This window comes from Mus musculus, chromosome 10 (genome assembly GCF_000001635.26).
Source record: "Mus musculus strain C57BL/6J chromosome 10, GRCm38.p6 C57BL/6J".
Classification (NCBI taxonomy): domain Eukaryota; kingdom Metazoa; phylum Chordata; class Mammalia; order Rodentia; family Muridae; genus Mus; species Mus musculus.
Window position 1 is genome coordinate 122,703,391 of NC_000076.6, and position 20,008 is coordinate 122,723,398.

The following is a 20,008-nucleotide window of genomic DNA, read 5'->3' on the forward strand; positions in this document are numbered from 1 at the left end:
GGCAAGTGTACTCTTTACCATTTTTTTCTTTTTGAAGAACTTAGGAAAATACTGACTAACGTTCTTGTAATGATCTAGGAACAAAGAGAATCTGCCTAAACCAAAGAGAGTCCCGGGCTTGTTTCAAAGCACAATTCACAAGAAAAGATGGAGTCTGTATTTGAAAGGAAGATAGGTGCAGCTTGAATGTAAAATGACCTCCACGGGCTCGTGTGTAGGAACACTTGGTTCCCAGTTGGTGGCGCTGTCTTAGAATGCTGGAAATGGCTGGAAGTGGAGCCTTTCTGAGGAAGTGGGTCACTGCTGGCCTTGAGGTTGTATGGCCTGGCCACTCTTTCCTTCCTTTGGCTTCTGCTGGGATGCCTTGTGCACCATGGTGGAATGTACTTCTTGGAATTGTAAGCCAGATGTCTTAATCGGGGTTTTTATTCCTTCAAAAAACATCATGACCAAGAAGCAAGTTGGGGAGGACGGGGTTTATTCAGCTTACACTTCCACATTGTTGTTCATCACCAAAGGAAGTCAGGACTGGAACTCAAGCAGGTCAGGAAGCAGGAGACAGGAGTTGATACAGAGGCCATGGAGGGTACTGCTTACTGGCTTGCTTCCCCTGGCTTGCTCAATTTGTTTTCTTATAGAACCTAGGACTACCAGCCCAGGGATGGCACCACCCACAAGGGGCTGGGCCCTCCCACCCTTGATCACTAATTGAGAAAACGCCTTATAGCTGGATCTCATGGATTTCCTCAAGGGAGGCTCTTTTCTCTGTGATAACTCCAGCTTGTGTCAAGTTGACACAGAGAACCAGCCAGGACACCAGAATAAACCTTTCCTTCTTTAAACTGCTTCTTGTATCACATTTTGTTGGCACAATGAGAAAAGTAGCTAAGACGAAAGAAGCAACACTGAAGGGGGGGGACTTCTCTCTGCCTGGCCTTGGAGTCTTCCTACACCATTCTTCTCACCCTCAGCTATCCACTTCATACCTGCCTTACTCCTCCATCCTCCTGAGCCACTGTCCAGTGTCGGTTCTCTCCCTGTCCACATTGGGACCTCTTTGATGCTGTCTTGCTTGCTGTGTCAAATGGAGAAACGTTGTTACAGAAATGTTGACACACAGAAATGCTCCGTCACACACACACACACACACACACACACACACGCATTCATGAACGTACTCAGGCTTGCTTGCGTCTTTCACATCTGTGTTTGTCATCCAAGCAGCTGAAGTCTTTTTCTCTCTGTCACTTTTCTTAGCTTACCTGTACTACATCTTACCTATGGGTAAATCAGAATCCTCTTGCCTGGGCCGCTAGGGTGGTACTGAAGTAACTAGTTACACTGTTGCCTGTTTTCTTGGCTCCGCCTCCTGTACTTCCCTCTTTATAATAGATACATTTGTCAAATGTCTACGCTGAGTCTTTAACAAAGGTGTACTTTGAATTTAAAAAAAAAGAATGCATCTGGATCTAGAGGACACAAAAACCAATGAGATGTATCTCTTCCTTCAAGTTCTCTGGGAGAGTCACACACACCTGAGGAAGTCACTGTAGCAAATTGGAGCCTCATGCTACTGCAGCTACACAGCCCTCCCTATATTCTGGACCTTGGCTGGGAGCATCAGAGAAGGCTTTCCCTGTGGATCTGAGGCTGGAAGTGAGCCTTAATGAAGTCAGCAAGTGCTGGGGAGAAGGACCTGAAGGTGCACGGATTGGCAGAGTGGAATGAGTTACAGAAGCATTGTGTATGCTCGAGAGCACTCACTGCTTGTCCTTCAGTCTCGTGCAGGGACAAACTCTCCATTCTGATAGACTTTCATGTTCAGATGATCCCTTTGGCCGTCCTCAGCCTCCCCCTTCCTAGGACTTCTGGTGACTCCTTTCTTTACCTTCTGATCTTCTCAACGTGCTCCCTTTTCATCTCAAATCGCCCTTGACTATGACTTTCCCCTTGAGCCGTCTAGCCCTTCCTTATGTGTGCTTTTTCCCATTAACAGTATTATAGATCATTATCCTTGGACTCTGACTCTCTCTTCTATATGGTCCATTCTGCTGTGAGTTTTCCCTCATGGTTATGTCTACTCAAGTCTGAGTTTTCGTTAGTAAGAAACATGAGTGTAAATGAGGAGTCGTAATGGATGTGGAGCATCCCCCTGCCCGTGTGTCATTTGTGAGCTGATGGTTTTTGACAGTGCCAGGTGGAAGCAGTTGGGAAGCACCAGGGTCTCCCTGCATCCATACCTAGGAACAGCTGGGGACAAATCTGCTTTGAGTTTCTGGAGCCACATCGGTCTATTAATAAAATCCTGTTCTGCAGGCATTCTGGGAGCAAAGATGTGTTTCCTTCTTGTCCAATTATGTTTGGTGGATGCTTTTTTTGGGAAACTGCCATACCCGTAGTTAATATGTGGCCTTTGTTGTATCTGTGTTGCTAAAACAGAAAACTAATTGAGTTACCTTCCACGGTACCATGGGTAGTGATTTAACCACTCCTGCTTGGTCCTTCAGTTTTTGCCATAGCCCCCAGCAAAGTACTATCGCTCACCAGTTACCTCACCCCATCCCCATGCCCACATTGCTAAGAAACCCTTCCTATTCCTCCAGCTTCAGCTCCAGGGACCCTCTGGATTGTAGAAGCTCTGGACTAGACTACATGCAGGACGTGTAGTCGCCTCTGTTACCGCACCATAACTGCATGTAACCCGCCATTCCTGGTGCATTATCACAGGGTTGTTAGTACTTGCAAAACAAATGGTTACCTGGGAAATGAAGTGATTTAGATTTTGTTACTCTGCCATTCAGTGAGTCGAGACTGAAGAATAGTCATCTTGTAAATCAGTACACTGTCTAGTCTTAGAAGTTGAGCTTTACTGTATCAGCTGTATCTCTAATTAGATGCCTTGCCTGCGATCACCATTTCATTGCAGGCAGGCTCGCAAGCCCTAGTGTTTTGAAATAGATGCCATTCTTCATTATTTTTTAATTGGGAAAGGGAAGTACATCCCTTCACATTTCTATAGGGACACCCTCAAGAGCTGAAGACTTACCAGTGACCACATCTGAACATGGACTACGAACGCTTCATCTAAAAAGGGGGCAAACCCAGTTGTGAAAGTATCAGGATGGTCCTGTGTGCTTAAAGGAGTAATCCCATCATGCGTGCATGGTGGGAAGTCTGCCTGATTCTGAGTTTGGGATACAGGGAAGCTCTCCCGGAGAAGTCAAACTATCCACTTGTTCAACCAGTACTTACTTTGTGGGTTGTTGTATTATGTGTGTATGTCTGTGTGTAGCTATGTGCACAAGAAGGCCAGAAGAGGGAATTTGCTTTGCTGGAAGTGTAGTTATAGGTGTTGTGAACTGCCTGACATGGGAGCTGGGAGCCAAACTCAGGTCCTCTGTGAGTGCTTGTCCTGAACTACTGAGCCATCATCTCTCCAGCTCCCTTCTGAGCCAAGAGTTGTCAGACGCTGACTCCATGCTGGGTGCTGGGTATTGGGAGTGGAACAGAGAAGCCTGGTCCCTGTCCTTACAGATTTTACAGTCAGGGCTGATACACGAAGGAAGGTAGGAGTATCGATGAATGGGCCATGAATGGGTCAGTGTGGCTTTGAAAATGAAAACCAGTGTGCAAAGGCTTGGGAGTGAATGCTTATGTTGGAAAATAAAGCTGAGGGGAAGGCAGGATCCTGTAGATAAACAGCCTGACATTCAGTAAGAACTTCTCACGTGCTCCTTGTCTTAGGATTTCTGTTGCTGTGAAGGGGCACCATGACCACAACAACTCTTATGAAGGAAAACACTTAATTGGGGCTGGCTCATAGTTCAGAGGTTTAATCCATTGTCATCGTGTCAGTGGCATGTAGGAAGACATGGTGCTAGAAGAGGAGCTGAGAGTTCTACATCTGGATCAGCAAGCAGCAGGAAGAGAGAATGACACTAGGTCTGGCTGGAGCTTCTGAAACTTCAAAGCCCCCCCTCCCCACCCCCCAGTGACACACTTCCTCCAACAAAGCCACACCTCCTAGTAGTGCTGAGCTCCCTATGAGTCAGTCTATAGGGGCCATTTTCATTCTGGCTAGCGCAAATAGGTCATTGAGGCCAGTCATTGGCTTGTACACTTTAGCAAATGCTCGAGTGCCTTGTTGACTAAGAAGCTTGTTGCATGAAAAAGAACAGGGGAGATCGTAAGGGAAGCCTGTCACAGGAGAGGGAGTCTGTGGTTCCGCACGCTTTTCCTCCCTCGGGGCTTCTGGATGCTACTACACACTGGGCTGGAAGCAGAGCCAGGAATGGGTCGAGGTCTGCAGGATCCCAGTCCAGCTGAGAGTGAGTTGGGGGATGGGGTGCTTCTCCAAGAACTTTAGTATTACAGCTCTCTTAGACTATATTCAATGAAATAGCTTGTGCATATACACTTTTTCTGGTGTGGACAAGGGCTATATATGACCCGTGGTGATTTCAGGGTGAATGGAAATCATTGGCTGGAGTTTAAAGTTCTGCGAATGCCTCATTGGCATGGAGAGGCACTCCAGGAATCCCCGGTGCTCTCTGGGCGGGTGGGTTCTTATCTGGAAAGAGGAAGTTGAGCTGGTAGGTTTACCATGGACTTCATGACCTTCCTTAGTTAGAGAGTATGGCGATTGGACTCCCCAGGTAAGGGAAGCCCTGCTGGAAAGGGGAGTCCTCCATTTTGCACTGAGCTCAGAGGAGCTATCCAGACGTGGTAGACTACAACCCTAATTAGCAGGGTTTCCCAACAGGATTCTCATGAGGCATTCACATAGTGATGACCTTCTTCTAAAACTAGACAATCCATTGGCTTTCAAGAGAATGCCAGTGGCTTTTACCTTGGGAACCTTCTCAGGGTTTGGGGTTATTCTCCACTGCTCTTCGGTGGGTTGGGGTGGTGAGACGGTGGCCATTGGCTTCCTGTGCTGTGTCCTCTAGTTTCCATTGTGTCCTCTGTTTACATGTTATAGAGCTACTCAAATATCTCTGCCATTTAAAATTTTTATCACCTTGAGCCCTTATTGAAAAGCTTTCTATTCTTTTAAACCAATAGACTTTTTATTGAGAGGAAAGGAAAAAAAAAAAAAAAAAGACTAGCATTTGTGACTGGGAATGGCCATAAATTGTAATTCTAATAACCATGTTGGTTTCTCTGCAGACCTTCTAATGGCATTTAACTTTCCACCTGGGGGATACTTTGTCTCCACTTTCAGCGCAAGCGCCCCTTTATCTTCTTAGGATGCTGTTACTGCCCAGTGGTTTTAGTTGATTTTTCAGACAAACCAATGCTGCTAGTGAAAGGGCAGTGGCCTGTGCTGGCATAAGGCAGCAGATGATGGCCATTTTCATGGTCACCCCACATCTTTGAGCAGCTACTCAGCCCTCCCTTCCCTGGATAATTCTTCCCATTATGGGTTAGCCTGCATGAAACGCTGCAAGTCAAAAGGACATAGACATCGCTGGAATGTCTTTTTAAAATTGTCATTACAGGCGTCTGCTTTCTGAACCCAGTGTACTTAATTACTTTTATGTAAGTGCCCAGCATGTTTCTAGTAAAAGTGGAAATGGAGAAAATTTTCCAAAGAATTTCTATCCGTTTCTCCTTGAACGGCTCCCCCTGACACCCGCTCTTGGCTGTGTTCTGAGAGTCTCTTTGATGGGTTGAAATTTTGCAGCCTTATACCAATGGCTCTTGAACTTTAAAAGCATCAGAGGCCCAAGCTGATTAATATAAATTCACATAGGTATCTGATGTCATTTTTTTTTTACTGCATTTTATTTAGTGATGGTCTCGGCACTCAGTGCACATGCCCCATCCCCTGCCTGGATTCCTGTCTCTCCAGTTTCCACACAGTGGTTAGTGTGTTTCTCTTATCTGGAGTCCAAGGAGAAGCTGTCACTCATAAGGCCCATGAGATGATTAAACAGATACGGCATTTCACATATGATATTTCATGTATTAATAGCATTTCACGGCGAGGGAATTAGGGCAGCATTTGAGATTATATAAGGCTATGAGGATGCACCTCTCGTGGAACATTACTGTCTTCCTAAGAGACCCACTCTGGTCCGCCTACCTATCTTCCCATGTGATACCCCCCACCCCCACCTTTGCTGTGATGTAACAATAGTGGCCACACCAGATGCCAAGAATATGCTGGTGACCTGTTCTTGGATTCTCCCTTGCCAGAACATGGAGCCAAATAAACCTCTTTTTAAAAATTAATTTATTGATCCCACATATTTTGCTATAGCAACATAAAATTAACTGAGGCGTATGGGAAGCTGTTGTCCCTGACTGCGTTGCATCTGCCCTCTCTGGAAGTCCTTTCAGGGCAAGCTTACAGTTGTTTATTGCTTTTTTTCCCCCAACTCTAGCGTAGAGTTGGATTAGAAATCCATTGTTCTAGCTGTTTGCCACCATTGTTAAGTGTTGTAGACTACACCTGATCTCAGTCAGGGGTTTCTAACCAGCCTTTGATTATTCTATCCCTAGATAAAGGACACATGTGACTTTTCATTGATCATAAGTCTTTGTCAGCACTATAGCTGGGCAGATATCTACCCTCTATGCTACTGGAATCTACTTTCCTATCGATAACCTTGAATTATTATTTATCATATTCCATCTGAGCTGCTCTCAACTCCAATTTTCCAGCTTTCACAGTCATGATTCTTACCCCACAGAGGCTTTCTCTTCTCCCCGCCTTCTTCTCCTCCCTCCTACTCTATTCAGACCCCAAGCCCAGAGAGCCCCTAACCCTGCCTATGTCTTTTCTGCCCAGCCATTAACTGTCAGCATCTTTATTTAACCAATAGTTTTAAATTAAGGAGCAAGGTCACATTGTGTGTGCAGATGCTCTCACTTCTGGGGCCAGTATTTAGCATTACAATATAAGCAAGCATCAGACCTGCCCCACTACAGTTTGGAGACAGACTTCTGGCTTCTCAGTCAGCACACCCCCCCCACCTCCCAACTTTTATAGCCTTCATAGATGTTTTTCTCCACTTGCGCATAGTCCAGGTAGTCAGAAAAATACGTCTTCCTTGCCTCTTTAGATAGTTTTTCTTTAATGAAATAACAATAAGCAAGTCTCATTCCCTCTTAGACATGCATGACTGTGGATGAAGCAATTTAATAAGCAAGTCACCCTCTGCTTGGCCTCAGAATTTATATTCCTCTTGTGTTTTGCACTTTAAAACAAATGGAACGTTAATTTCTTCTCCGCCTTGAGCTTTTAAAATATGATCTTAATTGATGTTGCTCTCATAACCCCAGTGGCTAGTTTCAACGTCTCTACCCTCTGTCCTGACAGAACCCAAAGGAAGTGAGGATGGGAATGAAGGGGAGAGGCATCAGCCTCCGGAGACGATGCTTCTTGCAAGCCACACTTCCTCTCCCAGTCCTGAAATGGAAGGGCATGCTGGTATGGCTAGCTGGTCACACATGTCTGTCTTGTGTCTAGAACATTTGAAATAACCATTTGTGCACACTGCCAAGTTCTCCAAGTTCCACAGAGAGCTGACTCTGGATAGCAGAAGACCCTTGGACCAGGATGTATTAGTGCTGACATCTTAGGTGCTAAGTGAGTTACAGATCAAGGTGCATGACGTAATCACTGACCTAAGGGGTCAGGGTGAGGGTGCGGGGGGTGGGGGGTGGGGACACAACAAATCTGATGACAGGCCAGGTATAAAAACTGGGACAGAGAACTCAAAACCAACCCAGGTCAGTGGAAGAGTGTGCAGGTTGGGTTGGGAGGAACATGTCCCCACCCCGAGGACTTGGTCCATTCTGCTGTACACACAGTGCATGAACACTCTTCTCTTCCATCTTTTCCTGTCAGCAAGCATCCAGACTCTATGTGTGGAGAGATTGAGGGAGGGAGCTTTGAAAGAATAAGGTCCAGCATTTCACACTGGAAAACGCTGGTTATGAGGGGAGTGGTTGCCAAGAGTGGGCAGACCCAAGACCTTGAAGGTAGTGTGTGTGGCTTAACCCTGTCAGCAGAAATGAGTCTTGGGGACTCATGCTTTTTCTCAGCAACGCTCACCCCTCTTCACACCCAAAATGTCACCACATGAGTTAATTGCTCTAGACACATTAGCAGTCTGCAGCACTCCATATTGAGATTATTCAAAGCTGAAACAGAAGCGTGGATTCTTTTGCTGTGTGTGTCTGGTTGCATTTGTGCAGCAGACGGGAGCTGGGGTCTGCTGCAGTTAATTTCCAATTGTTCCCATGCCCTACTTTTAATAAACAGACTACGGAGGGACTCTGAGCATAACATTTTCCCCTTCTATTGTTGCATTTCTTTTTTGTTCCCTTTGGGTTGTTGTAACGGGCGAACTAGATTAGTGTATTTCTGAGTAGTCTTTCATGTGGAGGAACATGGTTTACATCCTCTGGACATCCTGTCCGTGACCCACTTTAGGGATTCATTGATGTCTGGGGCATTTTGTTCTTGGGGGAGGCACCTTCTGTGGTTATTTGTGCTGTATTGCTCAGATGTCCAGCTAAAAATGTGAAAGTCCTTTGTGTGAATCTGTGTGGACGTGATTGCACAGTCCTTTAGCAGTTTAAATTACAGTGCTGTCTCTTCTGAACACCCCAGTACTGGAAATGGTATGGAGGTTCACATTCCACAAAATATTCCGTGCGTGGAAGCCTGCTCTCAAATAACCACACCACGGCAGTTTATTTGCTGTGTGTGCCTCTCTGCTTACTCTCCTAGGGTGGTGGCCACATATATTTTGATAGATTCTAGTGTCAGAGAAAGATGCATCTGTAGACTTTTCTGGGGCAAGTGTAATATAATAAAACAATGTGGCTACCGTTACAGAAGCCGTGGAGACCAGGGAAAATTATCTGACCAGTTGAGATAACAGGATGTAATTATCAGCTGATTGATTTTTATTCAGGTTGAAGTTCATCAAACCTAAGCCACTGATCATCTGCCTAACTTCGTTTTTATATTTGTGTGTGTGTGTGTGTGTGTGTGTGTGTGTGTGTGTTAGCTCAGACAGATTTCAGAGCCACGGTTTGCATACAGGTCTTTGTGGTTTGCATGGTACTTACCCTAGAATGCCTTAGTCTGCACATTTTTTCTGGGCTGGTATTTCATAGACCATTGGTTACTTACTCTCCTATTTGCCTGGTGCTTTGCAGCGTGGGAGCTAACATAGGTTGTATCACTGCTGACCTCCAGCTACTACAGGCATCTACAGAGATCATGTCCTAGGATGCAAAGCCCTTAAAACATTAAGCCAATTCATCACTTTGACACCGCGTTCAGTCTCCTTTCCCCTGATGATTAAGTACGTTAAAGCTTTCTGTTATCTGTTTTTGCTAGAGCCAGTATTACTGCTACACTCACCTTCTGTATATAGACAGATGAATATTTACTAAAAGGAATAGTTCTCCCAAAAGCCTTCCACTTATTAAAGTTACAACTGCACACAAACTTCTCTCTTTCCTTTTGTGTACTGGCCATGTCTTTGTGTGCTTTGTGTTGTCTCTTTTGGGATGTCGTTATAAAAATCATACCTTTGTATATGCATGGATTTTTCACTAGGAAAAATCTTGTCACACAGCACATGGTGAGAAGCTCATGAGCTCCCAGGAGTATGAAGCAGACCTAAGAACTAGAGTGCTCTGTCTATTACGTTGATCAACTCAAGACAGCTGTGCTCTCTAATCTAATGTAAAATGGACACAAGCTACCTCAGTTGAGAAAATACTTCTGTAAGATCCAGATATGTAGGACCCTGGGCTGGGGGTTAAAGATTCTGTAAGAATAAGCATAGAGAGCAAGCCAGTAAGCAGCACCCTCCGTGGCCTCTGCATGAGCTCCTGCCTCCAGGTTCTAGGCCTGCTTATGTTCTTGTCCTGATTTCCTTTGATGGTTGACAGCAAAATGGGAAGGCAAGCCAAATAAACTCTTTTATTGCCAATGGAAAAAAATCATACCTTTGAATCAAATTCACTATTTCATTGCCCGTATTACCCCACCTTGGTCAGTGATCTCTCCTGTGACCACTGTCCCTGACATCTTTGTAGGTCTCCCTTTCCACTGGTTACAGTTGGAGGCTCACCCACTGTCTCGTTTCTTGCTCCATGGGAGGTAGTTATTTGTTCTCTTAAAAAAAAAAAAAAAATCAAGTCCCTGCTTCCTGTTGGACGTGTTAGGATGTGTTTGTAATCCCAGTACTTGGAAGGTTGGTGCTGAAAAATGCCTGTAAGTCTTTACTGCAAGTTTGAGGCCAGCCTGAACTACATGAGATCCTGATGGGAACAAACCAAACCAAACCAAACCAAAACCATAGATCCTTTTGAGGGAACCAGTTAATTGCCAAAGTCTGCTACTAGCCAGGTGTGGTGGTGCACACCTTTAATCCCAGCACTTGGGAGGCAGAGGTAGGCTGACACTAACCAGGCTGCTTAGGGGAGCTTGGGAGTCTTGCTGCATAAGCGGGGCCTGCCACAGCTGTTGAGCTGCCTGCCAAGATGGAAAATATTTCTTGTAAAGTGAGTAGGTTTGTATTGATTTTTTTCCCTTAAGAAATCAATATTTCATATACTAAGATATCAGTTTTGTACATATTACTGTTTTATATACAAGAAAGGAAAGAGAGACATTTCTAACTTCATGCTGGCTGAGCACTCGTGCTGATACTTCTGGGTGACTATAGATCACTCCAGCTTCTCAGACTGTAGGCCACTCCAATCTGTTTTTCTTCCCTTAACAAGGGAGGCAAGTCTTCCTGCCTTTGCTTTAGCTGTTAGAGTTCTGACAGCAACCTGTGTGTCCTTGTCTCAGGTTGCAACATGTACATTTATATGAAGGTGGTGGTGGTGGTGGTGGTGGTGTGTGTGTGCACGAGCACGCACATGCATTAAAAGCCCAGAGGGAGAAGTCAGGTGTCTTTCACTATCACTCTGACTTGTTTAATCAGAGTCCCTCACTGAACCTGAAGCTTGCCATTTTGGCTAGGCTCATTGGCCAACAAGCTCTACGGATCCAGGATATTTCTGGCCCATGCATGTGCAGGACTTCCTCGCATATAACAAAAGGAATGGCCGTGGCTGCCTCCAGTGAGGAGACCTCTGAGAGGCACAGTCCACAGAGTTGAGTCCTTACAGAGAGCAGATCTGGTCTTCTTATGTGTCACTCTGGATGGAGCTGATGTTACCCTTCCATGTTACTCCACAGCCCAAGTTGTCCACCGTGGACAGCTTGATTGCAGCCTTTAGAAAGCCAGTGATGTAGTTGCCACTGAAGCACCCCTTTGAAAAGCCACAGTGAAATTCTTAAGCTGGTAGCAGTCTGTCCCACTTGACTGATATTGCCATGGACTGATATTGCCATGGACTGATATTGCCATGGACTGATATTGCCATGGACTGATATTGCCATGGGAGATAGGCCAGGATGGCTGTCTCTGTGGTCGATGTTGTATCAGCAGATTGTACTGAGTCACTCAGTTCTCAGTGGGTTCATTTCCAGCATCAGTCTCTCCTTTCTTTCCACAGTCAATCTTGCCTCCTCTTAGTTGTAATAAATGCCATAGGCAAGTGCCTAACCAGTCACGCCCACAGGACTGCACTGGGCCACGGGTTGTATATATTTCCATTAATCTTCAAACCACGCCCCTCTCAGATTGTCACCATAGATGAAGAGCTGAATCTTGGTTAAGTGACTTCTCTAAGGCCACCCCATTAGGGCTTTGCTGCTTGTTACACAGTATTGAAGAGAACTGTAAGTGTATTGGGCTGGGAGCTGTGTCTAGGAAATGATCTAATGTTGGGCGTCACAAAAAAAAATTAAAAAATGGCAAAGCATCTCTGTTCTGTAAACGTCTTTTGATATTCTAATTTGTTATTTTAATTTCAAGTGTTTCAGACTCTGGTTAATTATCCTTCTGGGCTATCTGCAGAGGAACCCTCTAAAGCAGTGGTCTTCAATCTGTGGGTGACGACCCCTTTGGCAAACCCCTGTCTTTAAAACTATTTTCATTGCAATTCATAACAGTATCAAAATTACAGCTATGAAGTACAAATGAGAATAATTTGATGACGCAGGGTCACCACAACATGAGGAACTGCACTAAAGGGTTGCAGCATTAGGAAGTTTGAGAACTGCTGCTCTAAAGTAAGCAAGCCACGCTACAGTTCAATTATCCCTCGTTTGCTTCTTCTTTGCCACCCTATTATATGCAAATCTTGAAGCCCGGGTCAGAATTAATCATTGGTACAACTTGCCTTCGATTGCAGCTCGGAATCACATATGCATGTCCCCTACAGCGTCAGGGTAGATGGCATGCAGAGCCTTGAGCGTTCCTGGGGCAGAGAGGCTCTTTCTGTTCTCACCCTCCTGTCTAGGATCCCATACCATGGTACCTTGCAGCCTCTAAATAGTCATTAGTTGGCCCTCACAGTAGGAAGTGTGTTCTTTACTTGTTAGAGATGTGTCTCGCTTGCAGAGCATCTCTGCTCTCTGAATTGCACTTGATTGCCTTGATGGTAAGTGCGTGTGTCTCCATACACTTGCGCTTTTGTAGGCAGAGTCTATAGAGATGTCTGTAATTTTGAAGCAAGTGCAACTGGCAGTTCTCAGCAGTACGAAAATACAATCTCACCCAAAAGGCCTCTGTTGCCCGAGGCACCGACTGCCAGCTTCTTCACTGGGTGGCAGCAGATGGCATATGTGAAGTGGCAAGCTTTTCACGAAACTAGACAACGAGTCCCATCATTAATGATCCGCAGTCTTTCCCTCTAATTCAAGAACTTTAAAAATAGAAACACGAGAGCCAGCAGAGTGGGTTCCATGACTGATAATTGTCACCGCTTCGTTATAAATGCAAACTCGCCTCCTAGGGGTTTTGTAAGAGTAGCTTTGAGATTTGGCCTTTACCCACCAGGGACATGCGGTAGCCACGAATCCATTGTGCATCTCAGCCCCCAGGAGGCACAGCCTCCAGGGACGGGAATCTCTGCTCTATTCTGAGCAAACTGCACGGTAACAAAAATATACTGATTTATGTGGAAATAGAAATGAATGACCCTGACATTTTAGCCTCCAAATTCGCTCACCCTCGAGCGCTAGTCTGTATGGAAGTGGTGGTAATAAGAAGGCCAGCCAGTTTGCTACAGAGCTCGAGGTATGGGGGAAGGGGGTGGGGGAGAGAGGCTTGGAAATGCCATGGCAGCATGGAGATAGAAATGTGTGAGAGTGTTGCAGGAGATCATATTTGCTCTCAGACTCAGAAGCAGAATTGCTGAGGTCAGGGTGGCAGCAGTGCTTTGCAGTCAGAGTTAATCTCTGTCCTTCCTCCCCTGTAGTACCCAGCATCCCTGCCTCTGATTAATTGTAAGGATGAGGTGAAATGCTTTGCAGGCATACCCAAGACATACAGACGATGCTCAGGAGACATGAGCACATGCATACACGCCTCGCCAACTCTTCCCATGCACCTCTCTCTTATCCTAGCAAAGAGATAAGTATTCAGAGAAATCAAGTGTACCAAGGTGGCAGAATGGGGGCTGCTGTAGCTGGGACAGCATCTGCCACAGTCTGGGTGGTTAGGAAAAACAGAGATTTAAGTCTTCAGCCTGGAGGCTGCTGTGTGAAACGGGACCCATTTCTGGGATGCTTGCTGGTAACTTCTGACCGTGATATCCCACGTGGCACGTTCACTGATCTCATTCATGAAGAAAATGAGATCAGCGCTCCCTCCCTCCCTCCCTCCCTCCCAGTCCCTCCCAGTCTCTCAGGTTCTCCCTTTCTCCCCATCCCCCAACATAATCTGACCACCCCTCAAAGACCCCGCTTACCATGCCTAATGCTATGATCATGGGGCGGGTCAGATCTTTGCAGGACCAGGGTGAACATACACAGTACTTTGCCAGCTCCAAGTGTTCCAGTATGCCTCTCTATATTTGTGGCACTTGACGAAATTGGAGTAGAGCTAGTGCGGAAGCCTTGAGGGGACCGAAGCTGTTTGGCCTTTGTCTGTTTAATCCAATAGTATACTGTATGTCTTAATATGTAAATTATGGAACAAGAGCCCGGATTACTGTCTGTGCGTGCCCTTTCTCAGCTTGGCACACTGATCTCTGATTGCAGTGTACCCAGTGGTGACCTACAGCCCTGACCGCTCAGAAGTCAAGATGCAGCTAAAGGCTCCTGATTTAGTTACTTTCTATTACTGTGATAAAAACACCTCAACCAAGACAACTTATAGGAGGGTTTGTCTGGGCACAGGGTTCCAGGAGGGCAGGAGTCCATCACTATCGTGGCAGAAGCAGGGCAACAAGCAAGAGATCTGGAGCAGAAGATCACATCTCTAACCACATATAGGAGGCAGAGAGCACAGAGTCTTTAAATCTGTCCCCAGTGACATCCTTCCCCCAAGGCCACACCCCCTAAGTTTCTCTATCAGGGCCACCAACTTAGGAACCAAGCACACAAATGCTTGAGCATATGGAGAAAGTCTCATTCAAACCACCACCACCACCACAGGGAACCATGGCAACTGGAACAGGATGCTGAGAGCTTTGTCCTTAACCAAGAGGACAAAGCAGACCAAACTGAAAGTAATGCTGTCTAATTACACCGCCACTCCAGCCCCTGAAACATACTCCCTCCCGCAAGGTTCCACCACCTAAACCTCCCCAAACAGCACTTCCAACTGAGGACTGAGTGTTCAAGTACTGGAGACGGTGCAAGACATTTCTCATCCAAAACCACCATAGCCTCCTGGTTGTCTCGCCGCAGCTGCAGACGACTTCTCCGTTAGTGGCAGGTAGCAGCCGTCTGTTCCCTTTGGCTTGCCTCGTGTGTGGGAGTCAAGAGATGGATCACAGTCTTGCCTGTGGGTGAACTAACCCGGCAGATTCCCACAGAACCACAGGTGGTAAGTTCTGAAGTCACCGTGACTCACCCAGGCGTTCAATAGTACATTTCAGGAAATCGTCTGGTAAAATGTGGATTTTGCTCGTTACCAAATAAAATTTTCTACCTCTCTCTGGCTGCTTTTTTTTTTTTTAATCGATTTTGTTTTCTAAATTTGGGAAAAAAGCCTGCGTGCTGGAGCTCTGAAGAAGATAGTCTCTTAGCAACACATAAGGCACAAGCTAAGAATAGTGCTCTGATCTGTTTGTGTGTGCTCACTGTTTTGAAAGTCATTCTTCAGGTAAGCCTCTACCTCCTAAGATTGTTTACAACACTTGATACATTTAGCTTAAAAAAAAAATAAAAGAACTGCAACTTTCTTTGTCCTCGGTGGCTTACAGAATGTTTTGCCCACTTGGAGAATATACGTGGGCACTCCTAATTAGAAATTAACTGAAAGTATCTGCTTGAAGGAGTTTCTGCTCCGTACTTATTAACTTAGAAATCATTGCTTCATAAGTCAACGAGATGGGTTTTTTTTTTTTTGTTTTGTTTTTGTTTTTCCTAAAAAAGGCAGCAGGAGTTCACCCCTCATCTTACACACGTCTAGTAATCCTTTTAATCAAGCGTGGACGCCTCTGCAGCCGTAGCAGATCTGTAGACCAAGCAGCGCAAAAGCACTGACTGCGCTGCTTAAGGGCGAGCCCGGTCTTAGCCCCTTTCCCTGTGAGCAGTGGCTGGCAGGTATCAGCAGAGGAGACGACTCCAGGAGAGCTGTCCCCTAGGCTGGGCATCTGGCTCCTTTAGAAGGCCTTTAGAAGACCTTCCTATGCACAGTAGGCCTTGTTCCCCTCCCCCGCCCCCTCCACCTTAGTCTTCATCTGTGCTAGGTCAGCCTCCTCTCTCCTTTATATGGACTCTGCAGTAAACTATCACAGCTTGGAAGGGGGAACCCAGAGAGCTCACTGCCTTCTGGAGGTGGGAGTCGGGGGGGGGGGGGGGGGGGGGTCAGAAGCTTTGCTTTGTCTCTTGAGACTTGAAGAAGCAGTCTGCTTTCTCCACCTGACATTTTTTTACTCCAGCCTCAACTGTCACTGGCCAATGGCTCTACCAAGATTGTACTGGCTTTTGTTGAGAGCCTACCTGAGTCTAGTTTTCCAGGCCAGGGACTTGGTGTTTACCATTGGATACTGCATCAGAGGCTAGAGTCGGGATAAACTGTCTCCCTCCCTGTCCACCCCATTTTCTCACCCTACTGTCCAAGCTCATTCTAAATTCCGAAACTTAAGCTACCTTCCAGCTTCAGCCTCCTGAGTATCCCTAAGTGCTGACCAGAGCCAGTGGTCAAAAACTCTGCAGGGTGTAGAAACCTACTTGATAAAGTGGTATGTGTATTGTACGTCCTTAGCCCAAGGTTCCTGTGACTATCTGTGGGATGGTTTGCAGAAATAATTACCTGTCTGAAAGAATTAAAATTAAGCTTGGTTTTGTGGGGCGGGGGGGGGGGGTGTTTGTTTTTAATCTTTCAGTCACAGTTGGTATCACGTAATTTAATCCCACAGATACTACTTAATTAAAGTTGTTAATAGTTGTAACGTGAGTTGCAGAATGATGTGGCATTACTTACATCTTTTTAATATTTATAGTGGAAGGACTGATGGGGAAGAATAATGCTTGCAAATCAGTTTATGCTTGGATGACATTGCTGGAATAATAGCCAGTACTTCACATCATATGAACTCACCCATGAAACAAAGTTAATGGTCATTTCCTTTCAGTTATTTCCTATTGGCCTGAGTATGACTTTCCGTAGGACAGCGGTTCCCAGACTTTGCTGTGTTTGAGGACAAACTACTGTTTACCAAATAGGTCAAGGGTGGGACAGTAGGATTTGATTTTCTACCCCAGACCCTGTTGATGCTCTTGGTCTAAGCCCTGTACCTTGAGAATTACCCTTTGTCCTTGGCCTTCCAAACATAGGTATTTAGGACTTTAGGCAAAGATATTAGTCAGACTTGTGCATTCGGGGTCATCTTTTCCTTATCTGCCAAGCCATCCCTGAGCTCTGCTTGAGCCAGAGAGAGCATACAGTAGAACTGCAGGAGATGGTGCCACCATGACACAGGGGGACAGAGGTCTTCATGGTTTCTCTTTCCTTCTTAAGATGGCTGTGCTGTCTTTCCTCTCTGAAAACGGGAATGAAGGGCTGGTAAAAGTAACTAGAGCTACCAAAGGCTGTAAGATTAAACACATAAAAACAATCTTGCATATATGCTTACTTTTATAAAGTTGCTATGCATGCTTCCATAGGAATTGAATTCTTATATATTGTGAGGATTAATTCGATAAGGCTCGATATCTTTACAAAGCATATATCTTATTGGATTGGAGCTTATTAATAGTAATTACAAATTAATTACAGGAGCTAATTAATAATAATAATTGGAGTGTTTCAAATAGAGTAGGTGTATTCGGGCCCTCTAGAGTCACAGAACTTATGGGTGGTCTCTATATAGTAAGGGAATTTGTTGATGACTTATAGTCTGTAGTCCAACTCCCAACAATGGTCAGTAGCAGCTGTGAATGGAAGTCCAAGGATCTAGCAGTTGCTCAGTCCCACAAGGCAAGCAGGTGAAGAAGAGAGAGTTAATCTTCCTTCTTCCAATGTCCTCATGTAGGTCTCCAGCAGAAGGTGTGGCCCAGATTAAAGGTGTGTGCCATCAAGACTTTAATCCCAAATGACCTTGAACTCAGAGATCTCCCTGTTTTAACCTTCTGGAATTCATAGCCACTGTGCCTCAAGATCTCCATGCCAAGATCCAGGTCAGAAACTTGTATCTCCCAGCCTCCAGATTAGGGTCACTGGTGAGCCTTTCAATTCTGGATTGTAGTTCATTCTAGATATAGTCAAGTGGACAACTAGGAATAGCCACTACAGTAGGTCTCCTAGTTGGCTTTAGCCATCAACTTGACAGGGACTGAGAATGAATTGCCTGGATCTGGTAGGCCAGTGGTCGTATCTGTGGGGGATTACCATAACTATTAATCGATGCTGTAGGGCCCTGTTCACTATAGACATTGCTCTTCCCAGTCAGGTGGTCCTGGGCTGTGTAAGAAAGGTGGGTGGCAGTGCCCCAGAGTGAACCACAAAACCAGCATTCCTCCATGGTCTCCGCCTAGCCCAAACTTTAGACTCATGACAGTAAGCATCAAATGGTAAGTCATCCAGCCTTGGGTGTACTTGCACAGCAATAGAGAAGGGAGCAGCTCTGAAGTTTCCACTAGGCCAGTGTGATGGTTTGTATATGTTCAGCCCAGAGAGTGGTGCTATTAGAAGGTGTGGCCTGGTTGGAGTAGGTGTGGTCTTGTTGGAATAGGTATGTCACTGTGGACCCTCATCCTAGCTACCTGGAAGCCAGTATCCTGCTAGCAGCCTTCAGATAAAAATGTAGAACGCTCAGCTCTTTCTGCACCATGCCTGCCTGGATGCTGCCATGTTCCCATCTTAATGATAATGGACTGAACCTCTGAACCTGTAAGCCAGCCCCAACTAAATGTTGCCCTTTATAAGAGTTACCTTGGTCATGGTGTCTGTTCATAGCAGTAAAACCCTACCTAAGACAGCCAGTGGTGTAGATTGTCTGTGTCCTACATAGTTGCTACATTCAGCTGGGAGCCTGGCACTGACTGGACCACTCCTGGTAGCCTCCCTGGGGTGACTTGCCCTGAACCTGGGATGGCTGCTGTCTGCTTGCTCTCTTTTCTTTGAATGCTGCTTCCCCCAAGTTACATGTTGAAGATCTGACTCCCAGCGCCTTGGAATGTCATTTTGTTTGGGTGTAGGTCTTTAAAGAGAAAACTGAAGTTAAATGAGGTCATTGGAGTAGTCCCTTGAGACCGGCTTCCTCAGGAGAGATTATGAGATGCACAGAGAGAAAGAAGAATTGTGTGAGGATGACGAGAGGCAAGGCAGAGAGAGAAGGCTGCAGAAGGAAGCAACCCTCACGACAGCCTGACCTTGGACGTCTTGAGCAATAAAGCTATTGCTGAATCAGGCTCGCTTTGCCTGCAATGCAACATGCCAATCACTGAAATGATGAGTTTTAACCAAAAGAGAGTTTGTTTTCATACCAGTGTGGAAAACAGAAACCTAGCCTTAATTCTGCCTCTCCAGAGATCAGGGTGTGGGACATTCATGAGATAAAGGGGTGGCGATCCAAGAATGGGAGAGGAAGAAATCGGGGTGTGGGGCATCCCTGAGATATAGGGGTGTCAGCCCAAGGGGTGTAGGGCATCCCCGAGATAAAGGGGTGTTGGTCCACAAATGAGAAAAACAGTTAGAAAGCAGCGATGGTAAAGTATAAACAGCCATGTGTGCCTGACCAGTCTCTGTGCGTGATCAGTCTGACATCAAGGGGCTTCTTAGTAACCATGTGCAAAAAACAACCCTGCTAGCATGATTTGTGGGTGTGTCAGCATGATTTGTGGGTGTGTTAGCATGATTTGTGGGTATGTTAGCATGATTTGTGGGTGTGTCAGCATGATTTGTGAATGTGTTAGCATGTCCCTCTAGAGTCAAGTTTTCTACCCACTGCTTGGGCAGTCCCTGCTTAGGTGTTTTTAGTCAGTTTGAGCTGGATACAGCGACTTTAGAATCCTTGAAGGAAAGTAAAGGAGAACCTTAAAAAGTTATCACAGTGACCATACATCAAAGGTGTGATGACCTTTGCAGAAAGAAGCTAGCAGGGACATTCAACCAAGTGACATCCGAAATCAGTCATGAAAGCAAGGAACTAGACATTTATCCAGCTAAAGCCTGTGGTTAATGAATGTTTTATGCTCTATGACTTTGTGGCCCCATAAGTTCTGTCATAATTGTATTTTCTAAAATAGATAAATAGTCCTCTCTCCGTATTGGACACACTGGAAGACAGTTTGCCTTCCAGCTCTGACCAAGCTCCTCCCTCCCACGATATATCTGGGGGTTGACCTCAGGGCCCTGTGCTTGGTAAGCTCTTTCTCCACAGTGAGCCAAAACCTTGCGCTTACCCAAAGTGTTGCTAATCAGAGGTTTTGGGTAGGTTCCCAAGGAGGTGATTGCAG

General features: G+C 45.7%; 1 protein-coding gene across 4 annotated transcripts in view; it reads left to right on the plus strand.

Annotated features, from left to right (window-relative positions):
- The window catches only part of Ppm1h (protein phosphatase 1H (PP2C domain containing)), a 268,368-nt gene that overhangs the window by 25,963 nt on the left and 222,397 nt on the right, over positions 1 to 20,008 (plus strand). The window contains exon 1 of one of the 4 annotated variants that reach the window (XM_030245116.1): positions 1 to 7,438. This exon is cut by the window's left edge and continues 22,195 nt beyond it. The exons of the other annotated variants lie outside the window; for them this stretch is intronic. The gene's annotated coding sequence lies outside the window, so the exon portion shown is untranslated. The remainder of the gene's footprint in view (positions 7,439 to 20,008) is intronic. 4 annotated transcript variants of the gene reach the window in all.